The sequence below is a fragment of the Camponotus floridanus genome, unplaced genomic scaffold (assembly GCF_003227725.1).
Source record: "Camponotus floridanus strain SB8 unplaced genomic scaffold, Cflo_v7.5 scaffold24, whole genome shotgun sequence".
In the NCBI taxonomy this organism is placed as follows: domain Eukaryota; kingdom Metazoa; phylum Arthropoda; class Insecta; order Hymenoptera; family Formicidae; genus Camponotus; species Camponotus floridanus.
The window spans coordinates 3498984-3513320 of record NW_020229370.1 but is presented as its reverse complement, the minus strand read 5'-3'; the positions used below and the strand labels follow the sequence as shown (position 1 = coordinate 3513320).

General features: G+C 46.2%; 1 protein-coding gene across 3 annotated transcripts in view; it reads right to left on the bottom strand.

Moving 5' to 3' along the window:
- The window catches only part of LOC105256581, a 114316-nt gene that overhangs the window by 21489 nt on the left and 78490 nt on the right, over nucleotides 1-14337 (bottom strand). The window contains exon 1 of one of the 3 annotated variants that reach the window (XM_011266636.3): nucleotides 11327-12265. The exons of the other annotated variants lie outside the window; for them this stretch is intronic. The gene's annotated coding sequence lies outside the window, so the exon portion shown is untranslated. Of the gene's footprint in view, nucleotides 1-11326; nucleotides 12266-14337 lie in introns of those variants that run through there. 3 annotated transcript variants of the gene reach the window in all.

Here is a 14337-nt window from a genome sequence, read left to right as displayed (position 1 = left end):
TGTGCGTGCGTGTGAACGTGCGTGCGTGCGTGCGTACGTGCGTGAGAGCGCGCGCGCGAGCGCGCTCGTGGTTGAGATTAGCGCCAAGGTTTTTTCCTCGACTTTCTCGATTGAATAAAGACGTTTGTCTGCGGTCTGATGCCGAATGCCGTTTTACGATTGCGAATATATGACTCTGCAAATGTTGCGCGCGCCATCAACGAAATAATAATATCGGATTCTCGCTTCATTATGGATAGTATATATTACAAAATTGCGTAATGTTAAGAATAAATTGTACATCTACGTCCATGATTAGCTTCATCATATCGCGATAATTTCTCCGTCGAGTGCGACGTTAAAAAAAAAAAGATTACAACGCGAGGAAGCTCGCTGAAATTCAAAAGAAGCAATTATCGAGCGCGTAATACACGCATTATATTGATGTTTGAGTTCTTTAAAGGCTTAAAAAACACGCGCGGGCAATTTTTATACAAATCGAGTTATCGCTTTAAAAGACTCGGAGCCAAGATTGCCATTATCGTAGTCTTATCAGCGGCAGTATTCGCCACCGTACGCGGGACATGTAACGTCATATGTATGTACTATGTACCTCGGATACGCGATACGTCATGTGCGAGCACGAATCCCATGTATGTACGTGTGGCAGTTTCGCGTCACGCGACCGACGTATGAAGAGTCTCTATCCGCGAGATAGCGACCGTGGATTTGCATAAGGACGCGAGCGTTAACGCGCGGGACACCCGGTATACGTATGTATATAAGGTATGTCGCGTACAGACATTTCGTTCATTGTTGGAAACAATTGGCGGATTCCCGATCGCGGACAGTCGGGGACAAACTCTCGCGGATACTTTCCCCGATATCGATAAATTGCCGGTTGTTGCCGATACAACGCGTTCGCTTCATTTCGCATAAATCTACGATCGCGGATTTACACCGAATGTTTCCGCGGGATTTCCGATAACGTAAGTATATAACGCGCGCGTTTCGCATTCCTCTTGATTACGCCGATCAACACGGCTCTTCTGGCATTTATCCCGATTGTTTTAGAACGTCGCGAAGGAATCGCGTGCTCGTGTAAATTCGCGCTGCTCGTGCAAATAATAATATCGTTATCCGAGTCGCGCACACTTGTCACAATATCCGCGCGCGAGTCGCTGACTTTGCGATATCTCGCGTTCTTTTTAACAATCATTCCGACTGGAGGAAATGCATCGGGAATAATTTCGTCAATTTTAATTCGTTTGTGCGCGCGGTTCTCTATTTATTTTTACAAAAGGATTGCGCCGTCTCTCCCTCTCTCTCTCTCTCTCTCTCTCTCTCTCTCTCTCTCTCTCGCACTCGATAAATGAGAGAGCCAAGAACATGGTGCACGCGATAAAACAAGTTGCGGAACACCTTTTTATCGATCGCGATGGGTCGTCTCTGGGTCGGGATACTCTTTTGCCCGCGCTGGGAGACCATCTTCCTTCCTGTCGTCTCGTTTCTTACGCAGTTTCCACGAGCGGTCTCTCTAATCGGTGCCGGCATGTAACTTTGTGCAAATGTAACTCTTGTACTTTCTTCCCCCTCCTCTCTTTTCGCGACGAGCGGTCCGAGTTTGTCTTTTCGCGGCATAATTCACTCGCAAAGTTACGAGCAAAACGAATAATAATAAGCGCGTCGACGATCGTTTGCACAATCGAGCGTGATTTGACGAAATTGACCCGATGGTTTTCGGCGAAAACGCTTTGTTCGAATAGCTTGGACCATATTGCGGTTTTGCAATATCGCGGACGCAGCGAGCAATGTCCATGTGCCTTTTTCAACGCTGTCTCTTTCAATAAAACGGTAATTTAGAAACAACGTACCATTCTCCATATATATATACTCCCGTTCCCGCCTTCTATCTTGATGGTACTTTGAAACATTACGCAACCGTATAGCGGTCTCGCAAAGTAAAATTTTGTTTTCGATTACTGAATATTTACAGTTTGTAACGTAACGTATGACGGTGCTATTATTGCCAGACTATCCCTCGGGACGTGACGAAAACTCGACTTTGAATAATATTGACAATTTAGCACGACGCAGAAAAAACGCGTGCTGTTGATTGGAAACGAGCAACGAGCGCAGCCTCCGTAAGTTCAGTGTCAATCGCGAGCCGTCATGATGTCATCGGGAAGAACGATCACTGTTATTAATATCGCATGTACAGCTCCGTCGTATGTATTTTTCGTCGGATACGAATCGGAGGAGGATCGTGATTTTTCGCACTTTAAGATATCGAGAGATCGGCAAGTCGATCCGTTCGTTTCGTGGATCCGTGCCAACTAATACAAGTTAATGATTCCGCTCGAGCGCAAAACAATGATTGCCAAACGTTTTGCGATTATACGTTACGCGGAGATATTTTCGTCTCTCTCATCAACGGTATCCTCGTGTCTTGTATCACGAGTAACATATCGCGCAAGTATCTCCAAATTTATCGCCCCAATTTTGACGCAACGTTCTCGATTATTAAACTATAGTCACATAAATTAGTACGAAAAGGATTTGTCAAATAAATAAGAAAAAAAGATGATTGCAATGTGATTCTCGTTTCAATGTATTCCGTTCTTTGGCGAACATTTTAAATCATTTATAATGTATTTGTACTTCTCTGAGAAAGAAAGAGAAAGAGAGAGAAAAAAAAGAGAGGAGAGTTATATCGACTACGTCCGCTATCCGTCCATTAAAATGCGCTACTCCACGATCGAGCGTATGTATATCGATCACAAGTCAGCGTCAAGCTCATAAAAATTCATTCGATCCCGGGAATAAAAATGCGTCTCACGAGTTTCGTTAAAGTTTAAATGGAACGTGCCTCTCCATTACTCGACGCCTAGAGTACAAACTATTAAGCTACGAATCTACTTTGCAAGTATCACGCGATGTTTTGCAAAGATCGCGCGAGACACATCTCCCACCCTCTCTCTCTCTCTCTCAAAGATATATTTACGCGCTCGAAATCAAAACAAATGTGTTTACCATCAGCGACACGCGCAAAGAATCGAGCGCAAATTAATAGCCGAGCGTCTGGTTTTTAAGGAAATTTCCCTCGTCGTGTTAATTTCCGCAAAGAAACTAATCCTTGACAAAATCCAATTTTCCGCAAATTACGCGAAATTCATGCCCTCGATAATCTCGAGCGCGCGCGATTCGCAGACACTGGCCGTGCTCCAAACTCAATCGCTTGGACAACGAGACTTTCTTAAATTTGCGACGATTAATTTTGCGTTTCCGAGTGTCATCGACGTTCCTTCTCCCCACCCCCGTTCTAGCAAAAGTGACAATCGCGCGATGAAACGCTGCGAAAATTCCGTCGCAGGCTGGTGCGCGCGCGCGCGCGCACGCCAGCCTATAAATAATTCCTAATCCAGTGATCGATCGCGTCTTTTCCTCTCGCGAGGCGCTCCGAACGGGCGAACGAGCGATCGACGTACGGAGGCGACGGTCCCCTTCTCGCTTTTATCGTATACGAACGGAATCGGAGGATTAAGCCGCCATCGCCGCCGCCGCGTCGCACATGCATATGCGCGTCTTTTATACTTGACCCTTCGACGCATAATGCGTCGCGCACGAGGGCACCGTTTAAACGACTTTAATTATGCGCGAACGCTTCGTCAGAACTCGGAGACGCGAACGCTCCGATGTGAACCGGGGAGTTTCGAATTAATTATTTCCAACAACTGCGAACAGCGCGAATTCGTTGTTTCGGATGTAAAACGAGATAGTTGGAAAAAATAAATTTTTTACATTCTCTTTCGAGAATGGCGAAAGAGAAATACTGCGCTTCTTTTTTTTCGCATATTTTCCGGGAGACTAAAATATTGCGATAATTTTCAACTTGCATAATCGTGTTATACAGACCGTTTAATTTCCGCGAAAATTACCATAAAAATTTCGCGCTGTATTTAATTCCCGTAACAAATTACTCTCGAAAATTCTTGTTTCCCATATTTATGCCCAAAGTAAAATTATTAAACAATTAAATTCCTATTCATTCCGAAGGTTAGGATGAACAATAAAAAAGCCTGTCGTTATCTTTATATAGATTTGCGCTATTAATATACTTGGAGAGGCTTCCCGATGTCATTGACAAGTGTATTAGAATCTCGATTATACTCGAAAAGACGCGATTCACAAACTTTTCACAATAGTATAACATTAACGACAATAATGTAATTAAAAAATGAATAATGAGATTATGATATAATGGGATAATGATGTCGTACGACTAATTATCACTTGGAAATGTCCAACGGTCGAGCAACGCGATAAACTCGAGGCAGAAATGTATAAAGAATGAAGGCTTATCGAATTGTTTCGGCGAACGACATCGAACGGAAGGAAGAGAACCGCAACGCTTCTAGGTTGAAGACTACTTTGAGCGGCCCACTTTCTTTACTTTCACGCCACCGCCGTTCTTCTCTCATCGCGTTTGCCGACCGGGCAACTCGGGGCGATGCAAGAGTCGTGAGAGGGGAGCTCTCTCTCTCTCTCTCTCTCTATCTGTACACAGATATTGTGTTGTGTATATGTACACGTGTACACAGATATACAATGTACCGCTCGGCGCTTAATGGCAGATCCGTTGGCTAATTTCAAGTTGATTTCCGTAACGAAAAGAATGCCCGGATGTGCGAATAGAAACTTAAATTCTCTAGTTAATTTCAAGTTTTTTGTAAAAATTGCCGTTCTCGTCGATGTAAAAAAAAATTACCTCGCCAGAGCTCGAGGAGAGCTACAGAGCTATAGCGGAACATTGTATGTAAGCGCACGCTCGTCGTCGGCATCTTGGACATGCGAGCGCGGCGTCGAACAATTTCTAACGGGTTTTCGTTTCCTCGGCCGCGTCGAGGGAAGAAGAGGGCGAGACAAGAGAGCCTGCGAAGGTTAACTCACACGAGAAGCGAGCGGTGTCCGCGCGTTCCTTCATTCGAGAATCGTGTCCGGACGCGAGCACCGCAAATGAGAACGGATGCATGTGTTTCGTATTAATCGGGCAACCCGCGCGGTACTTTTTTAACGTCAACGCCGCTGTTCGGTCACGCCGTTGCGCCGCTTCATTCGCGAACAAGTACAATTAATATTAAATATGGAATAAATAAATACGTGTAAAATTTTGCTCGTTGATTCCATCATATATGGCACTTTTATATTAAGAAATGACAATATATACATATTTTATCGCGACGTTAAATAAATTAGCGAATAATTATTTTTTTACACGTATTTAAAAATTCAGCCGTCGAGTCACGCCGCCGTCCATTCGCGTCCATTGTGCAAGTTTATCTCGCTGCTTTTCCGCCCAAATTATTCGCGGTACGTTTCCGGTTCTCCCGATGTCTTTCCACGCTGCGAAAAAGTTAAAACGCGCCCGCCAACAGCTGCACTTTGCATAATTTCACCTCGCAGTGGCTACGCCCCTGCAAAGTTGTCTCAACTTTCGGGCGATAGTGTACACCGGTCGCGCGGCCGATCGATGCCGGATGCCATTTTCGAATTCGGATTCCGGCCGCGGACGCGAACAACGTACACGATGTGTACGTGTGCGTCGAACCTCGAATTATCCCGAAATTGCAAGACGCCAGACGACACCGTCGCGTCCCCCAGGCCCCGCTTCGATCTTGCACGAGAGCAAGTTATATTACGCGAGCACGCATAACGTAAAAGCGAGACGGTACTTTAAAAGGGAGACCGACCGAGGGAGGAGGGAGCGCTCGCCGATGCGTATAAAGGCGATATCTCACGCGCAAGCCCGAGCACCGGAAGTGCGTTTACACAGGCGGGTGTCCGTTTCATCGCGACGCGCGTGCAGCAAGATCGAAACGATGAAACGAGGGGGAGTTGACGCGCATAATCGCGCACGAGGAAGATTTTTTTTTTTTTTTTTTCAATGATTTAACATCGAAGGAGAATAATCGAGCGCGCAATCGTAAAGTTGGATTAGGAAAAGTTGCGTCGCTTTGAATCAAACGAAAAAGAGGCCTTCTTTCATCCCCTGCGCGGAGCAGCGTGATGTAATATTCTCCCCGGGAACAATCTGACCCCGATGTTCCGACGATATCGAAAAAAAGTTTTCCACCTCGGTGAATTCTACACATTATCGCGCGCAGCGCAAAGTATCATCGGCCCATGTAATTAATATACCACTGTGTGAGTGGGAAGAGCGTCGGAATGCGAAACGCGCAATGTTGTGCTATTTTCGACGGCGTTTACCACCGACGATTTTATCGGATGAAGCACCGGAGGTTCGAGGGTGGAAAAAAAATATAATATCGACAGGGGCTGCTGGAGATGCGACGTCGCGCAACGTTAACGTCGTCGTTTCCGGGATAAATTCCGTGAGATGCGACGAATCGAAATTCACCGTCGCCAAAGACGCAACAATCGCTGGAAAGTTTGAATGTCGATGTCTCATGTACGTCGCGATGTTACCTTTATCCGTCGACGATTTCCTGCGCTTACGTATCGATAACAGGAAACGTTATCGCATTCCCATCGAACACGGAATGGCATAAAAAGTATTCTCGCGATTCTCCGAAGGAGAAGGATCCTTCATCGATTTATGCGTATCGCGTAAAAGAAAGATTATTACGTTGTAAGAAAAAGAATTTGAAAATGTAATATTTATATTAAAATGTAAATTTTCGATACTCGAGGAGAGATAATCTCTTTATAAAGGGGGAAAAACATGTCGCCCGATTTTCGATGAAAAATTAGGAATTCGCGACATTCGCGCACAAAGCATTCCCAAGAGTTAATATCGTCGACGACGACATCGATTACATTATGAGTATCGGGAATCGATAACGAAGCGCACCGTTCGGCGTAGATCGCGATACGTCGTCGCCGCGATAGCGATTCGAGTCCTTAACGGTGACGTCGGGTTGTAGTATACGCGTAGTTTCACCGCGTAATTGATAGACATATAACAACGCAAATTGAACGCACGGAAGACGCGCTAATGTAATGCGAATACGTATCCGTTGCATCGGGACACGTTTCGTAACACGCGGAATGTCATTACGTCCCAGTTATTTTCTTCTCCAAACTTCCGTTTTATATTCTTTGATATTTCTTTACGCTTAAAAATTGCCATGAAATTGATCTATCGAATATTATTTATCGAGGTGCAAAATTTTAAATTTAAATCTACCGAGGATATGTTTGAAAGAATAATTTTGCACGAGTATTTTTTCTCTCCTCATCGGAAAGCAGCATTCGGACGAGGCTTAGCCAATCAACTGTACCATTAACTGCCCGAGAGCCATAAAGGATATGAAAGCGTGGTTACGTTCGTTTCGTCCTTGATGTGAAGCGGACATAACGCCGCGTAGCACCGAGAAGAATGCGGTACTCTCAAACACAAGTCCACAGATAAAGAGAAAATATCCACAACATTGTTAAAGAAAAAATCCAGATGTCAGTTTAAACTGACAATTCTTTAAAATGCTTCACGATATCTACAGCATTATTTCGAAAAACAATTTATATAATAATTATATAATATTAATATTATTAATGATGATGAATATTATAAAACAGAAATTTATGATTGTAAATATTCTAATACGATTCGCGCGTGCTTTTCTCAGTCTATTTGTGTCATCGAGGACAAAGCGGCGCACGAGTGAGACCATCGCTGCGATAAAACGCTAGGAATCGACGAGCCCTCGGGTCACTCGACCACTCCCGGATTAGAAATGTCCGACTGTGTTTATGTTTTCGTAATGCTCGACGATCAGCTACTCGCTATTTCACGCAAGGTGAGAATAAGCTCCACGCCTTGTGTACCGAGTGGCGCGGGGTTAACTTGGGCAGCAAACACGATAATAATCGGATACCTTGACTCGCGGCCGCGCTTTCCCCGCGATCCTCGCGGATCGACACGCGTGCGCGGGCGTCGCGTGTTTCGCGATAAAATCATAAATCACGCGCTCCAACAGGTCTCGTTATCCGAGAGTCTCCTTCTCGATAATGGACGTTTTACCGCCAGTTGATTCTCGAAACAATGAGAGGGAAAGTTAATCCCTCCACCGGGAATTTTTGGAAAACTACTACTACTTTCAAAGATGTCGTTCGAGGAAAACGGACAAAGGAGTAACGGAAATTTTACAGGTCATTGTTAAACCCCAAATGACTCTAAGAGTCATCCTTCTTATGGCGCCGCTCTTAATACATTGTACGGTGCTGGGAAAATGCAACTTTAACAGGGCCATAAATTATCTTCGTTATTCTTGGCAGCACTCGACAGATACCGGGGCAACGACTACTCTCGCAATCAATACTCGGCGCGACACACATATTTCAGAAAGATATTTCGCCCGATGACTTTTCCAAGATTTATAAGGCGCGAAAATATTTCCCGCGCGCCTCGCACCCAAGAATCTTAGGCTCGCGATTCGTACCCCCCGATCGACCTTATTATCGGCGACTTGTCGGGGACAAACGCCAGAGAGGAGAGCATGTGGATTTACGAAAGATCGCGCGGCTCGCAGGCCGTGGGCATAAACGCGATAACTCGAAAATCGATAGCGGGCTGTGCAATCCACTTAATGGCATCCTCCCATTCCTCTTTCCCCTAAGCAGCCCCATTGGACGTGATAAATCGCGAAGGCTGCCGGACTATTTAGATACGCCGCGTATTGCGTGCGTGCGAAGTTGAAGAACGCCTGGCTGCCCGATAGCGATATTATATGATATATCCTCCTTTTTTATATTTATCGAGTCGGCGAAAGAAAAAGCGACACGGTTGCCTCGCAACTTGTTTGCATTGAAATTGATTAAATCAAGAGTAGGAGAGAGATTTGACTTTTATATTATAAAAATGTTTATTCACGAGCGCGAGCTTGTAATTTTAATAATTTTCAAATCCCGTCATTTTTCAAGTACATTGATTTCCAACGTACGTTGATGGAGATGGAAACGACGCAAAGCTAGGAGTAAGAGAGCTTTTCATCCGTAAAGAAGTTTAAATCGACGATGATGATATTAAACGGCGAATAAAAACCGTTTCGTTTCGGAAACGCTCCCCTGCATTTTTTTTTAAATCGTCTAGAAATTATCTCGACAATCGGTAAAGAGTGAAATATTTCGCACGTCAGACATACGAATAACTAACCCATATTCGCGCGCGAGTCAAATATTTACAAAATCTAGCAAAAAGAACGAACGTCGCGTCGAGTTTGCAGAGCGTTTTCGGATTTATCGTAAATCGACACACTTCAACAACGCGCGAGAGAATAGCTTTTCCGCGTATATACACCGTACGGTGTAAAATAAATACCTGCGCGGATTGGAGTTTCTCGCGACTGTCAAAGAACCGATCTGCTGCGCCCTTATTCGAGTTTCCGCGCAAAAACCGCCGTAGGGTTTAAATATCGTGACGATATCTTGTCCGGTGTTTCGCGCTCGGCAGGTCAAAGGTGACGCGAAGCGAAGCTGCCTGAGGTTTTCCCTCTCTTTGTCACGAGCCACGAATCCCTCTCTCTCTCTCTCTCGGCGAGTTAAATTCCACCGAAATCACTCGTCGCCGTCGAGCTAACTCGGTCTCGTCTGTATTGCGAAATTAAAACAAGTTAGTTTGCAGGAATCGATTTTCTCTTTATAGGAAAGACGGACGGCGCAAAGGGCGGGTTAGGTAACGTTTCAACAACATCTTGTGCTCCGACAGCGCAAAGTTTTTAACGAACGCCCGCGCTTTTCGAGCTCGCGCAAAATTGAAAAGAACATTACGAGCCATTATCTATTGTTGCCGGTCCGGTATTTACTCAAATTCCCAGTATTCTAACGCTCCGCTTTTTTAATCCATTCGAATGATTATTTCTAATCCCTCTATAAAAGCGTAATTTCGATGAAAACTACACTAAAAGTGTTCGCACATACAAAGTGTCGTAAAAGTTTCGCTCGAAAGTCCCGCGTCATAAAATACCACTCGAGGCGCTCTCAAATTATCTTCAAAGTAACTTATGTAACCCCCTCGAACACTTCATAAATCATAATTTTAACTGCCGTTGAAACGAATAAACATTTTTACACGCGTTTCGATCGCGAGCGATGGAATTTTCGACGGGGCGCGACCATCTTTTCGTCGTTCTGTCGCGTATCGATATTCGTATAGCGATACATTTGCAGCTTTGTCGGGCGCGACAACATCGCTCTGTCTCTCTCGCCGAAAACTTTGGCAGACGTTATTTCCGGGATTACGTTGTTCATCGACAGACACGCGCGGCCGTCCTTGTCGGATTGCGGATGGCGGTCCAAAACCGCCGTCGAGAGAGCGATACATGTCGATCCGTACGAGTCCGGGACTCGTATTCGCGTAATAACGTACATACGTTAGCGACGAGATCGCGATGCAGACGTTTGCAGTTGCGACGAAAATTCCGCGCGAATAATGCGAATTAAGCTTCTTCTCGCCATGTTAACTCGTGACATCGAGTTACGCTTATTATCAAAGGAATGAGTCAGGGCAAAACATGTTGCGACATCAGCGCGTTGGGCGGAGTGATTTCGGAAAAAGACACGATTCCTTACGCGATCGAAGAAAAGAATCGGATCGCCATTTCAACCGTGACATAAGACGTCACGGGGCGGATCTTTGCGAGAGTCCACGAGAGCGTCGAAATTATTCCGTTTCGATTCCCGGGAGAGATTCTCGAGCGAGGCCCGTGATATCCGCGCGATATCTCGTCGATGGAAAAACCGCGCGCGCGGGCGTCCTCGAAGGAGACCGCGGCGCGGAATCTCCCTCTTCCGCTCCCCCCCAATCTCGCGCGCCCCCCGGGCTGTCACTCGCGATCAGGTGGTTCGCTTCGGCTCGGCTGTCGCGATTCGAGCAACGTCAAGCGCGGCTCGCTCTAGCGATTAGATACGGCGAGGCACGAGTCTCTGAGGAAAATTGGTTTCGATATCGAAACAATTATCGTTATCGCGCAATCGAATCACGTCAAATTGCGCTCGCGCGATATATCGGACGATCGACTCGCGCCCACTCGATATAATGGGACGAGAGAGAAGAGAGCCGTAGGAAATGATTATCCCTCTTTATTCGTGAATGTAAAGTCGTGCGCGATACGCGAAAACTCTGTAATATCTCGCGGTTGATCATTAGCTAGGTTCCGCTCCGACGCGAAGGGGGAGTAACGGAGAGTTAAAGCGCCGAAGGGAGAAGGGGAGGGAAGGACGCTCGGTGGCGTACGTGCGGCCGGAGGTTGCTCAACTTGACATCGCGCGCGCTCTCTCTCTCTTTCTCTCTCTCCCCCTTGTTTTATGACATCATTGAAAATCACTTTACCTCAAGACACGAAAACCGAGTCGCCGCTCTCTCTCTCTCGTAGCCCTTGTTCGTCGCTCGCAGCACCAAGTCGCAGCGCGGTGAGAGTAAACGAACGTTGTCAGCGGTCTCCCCAAGATAGAGAGAGAGTTATCGAGCTCTCTACAGGGAGAGACGGGGGGAAACGGTAGAAAGACGGTCCTCGCGCACGTAGGCCCCCGCGCTTCCGCCACCGCCAGGCAGTGGCACGTTCGACGTTCTTTGTTCTTCTTTCCTGCGCGCTCCTCGCGGGATTCCTCTCTCGATCCGCCGTATGGCTATGGACCACGCTTCTCCTCCGTTATCTCTTCTCGCGTCGACGGACTCGATTCGTATCTACTCGTACGGATAGCGCACGAGTTCACCAAAGAATTGCAATGTCCACTTCACGTAAGCAATGTATTTATATATACGCGTATGTATATATTTATATATTATCCCTCTCTATATATATGTGTCACTGGATATATATATATACGATGCACACCCCGTGTACCGACAACGTCAGACGCGCTACCGTTAATCAGCCGCGCTCCCACACGTGAACCGCGCGTACGTACAAAACACTCGCGCGCGCGCGCTTTTATACTTGAATTCACATATACAATACGTATGGATACATGTATATATATATATGTGTGTGTGTGTCCGTGTACGTCGGAAAAACTCGATGTACTCGCGCGCAGAGAGAGACTATATATCTCGTCTTGGATATATAGATGCGCACACGCGCTACCGAACACTACGACGACTCGTCGCTCACCCTCGGTTCCACCTGACGTCCGCGCGCAAACGAAGCCCGAGGACGACTGACGACGACCGAGCGTACCGAGCGTATGCGAGCCGACAGCCGACACCGGCCGAGCGTGTGGGCCACGACGCGGAGATACCCGACCGAGCGTCGTACCGCTACGACACGAGTTCCGAGTCGTTTTCCCCTCCGCCCCGGCCCCTCGGCCCCCGACTCCTCCGCCCGCCCGTTCCCCGACCCTCCGCCTCTCCCCGCTCCCCTCCTCGTCGCCGACTAGGAGCGCGCGTACGGGGCCATCTATACGCTTCGGTCTCTTTTCCTACTACCGTCGGTGAGCGCGTATGTACGGACTACGGACACACGTCTCCCCATCGCCTCCTCCTCCTCCTCCTCCGCCCCCTCCTCCTCCTCCTCCCAACGGCGCTTAAAGCCGCGTCCTTCGGTACGCGAGAGAGATACAACGCGATTTTTCCCCGAGCGACGAGTGAGCGATCCGAGAGGGAAAATGTAATTCTTATTTCGCACGCGCGCTTATAGATTTATTAATTCGTATCAAGAGTTTTACGCTCTCTTTGCGTCGAGACGCGAACGGAAGACGCAACGTCGAGTCGTTTCTCCGTCAGATTGATCGTGTTCCGTAGCGCGCGGGGACCGTGATCGACTGAAAGAGCCTCTCTATTTTAAAACGAAGCGAGACGCCACGCGTCATATCGACGCCTCGTTTGCGACATTAGCCAGACCTCCGAATGCGTGGATCTAAATGGACGTGCCACGCCGCACGATCGACATTTTTTCGCGAGATTGTCATGGTCGAAGGAGAAATTGACCCTGGCTCTGTCATTTCGCGGATGTCATTCCTCCTCATTTACTTGTCAGAAAACACAAAGGCATAAATAATTAGCACGAATAAATCTATAGTTGGGATATATTCCGTTCTACGTGTATTATTACATCGCTTCATTTTATCGTTGGATCTACACACGTTTCGCCGGTCAATGTCCATGGAATGGAATTTTTTCTACCTGCAAACGTCGACCCGCTCGGTATAAGAAAAAGTACATACGGTGAAAATCGTGATTATTGACATTTTCCTATAGACGGAACTTATTGTACCGAGTAAAACTCAATGCATACGCTTCTCTTTAGATTTCGCTCCCTCCGAGATTCGCAAAATTGAAAGTCTCTCGACAGAGTATTCATTCCAAACATTTTATCGTTGCGATAATTGCAAGTCTCAAGTGTGTACCTACAGATATCGTATACGACGTATCGCTTAGCGTGGGACGACGGTTTGCTTATCGGACCTGATCGAGAAGGATAGGGTGTAAAATTCAAAGGGCGCGCTCGAAGACCGTTTTATTGACTTTCGGAGAGAGTTCCAGAGATTAATAGAGAGAGACAGAGAGAGACAGAGAGAGAGAGAGAGAGAGAGGAGGAGGAAGGAGGTATCTAGCGTGGTCGACGCTCCAGCGATTCCGTGTTCCAGTATTCGATTGTTGCTCCGAAACGGAGCGTGCATTCAAAGTGTATTCCACGTGTTTCGGAGGGTCAAAGAGGTTCCGCGCGTATTTTCATGAAAATTACCTCTGCCGATGCCTCAATAGCTACCTTACATATTGCGCGGGCTTATCTTTGACACGGCACGTTCGCGAGCACCGCCTCCGCCGGCTGACTCTCGAAATTATTCGCTGATAAGCGTTACCACTTTCGCTCGACAGTTTGTTTCTTTGCGACGCAACGTTAGGTAAACTCATTGAATTTCTTACATAAAAGAAATTTGGAGAATAAACATATGTGCATCTTTGTGATAAATGAGAAAGTTATTGTAAATACAAGGCTTGATTTATTCTCAACATTGTTTTATTAAACGGACGATGATATTAATAACTTTGCTAAACATTTAGGAAAACGGATAATGTATCTTTAAACGCACGCCAAGCAGGCGTTTATTTTTTCAAGAGACTTCCTGTTTTGTACGGTGAAAAAAATCCGCTCCGTCGCCCGTACGCAAAAAATGTGCGTTTCGACGACTTTCTTTTATTTAATTGCGAGCAAAATTTATTTCCTCCGATTTTATTCAAATAAAATTTTGCGACATTAACAGGAATAACAGCGGGAAAATAATACGAGCAAACTAATGGCGATTATTTGCATCCCTAAATTAACAAGAGTGCGCTACATAATTATTGTATTAATAAATATGTTTTGTAATAAAAGAATTTTGTATACGTATAGAAAATAA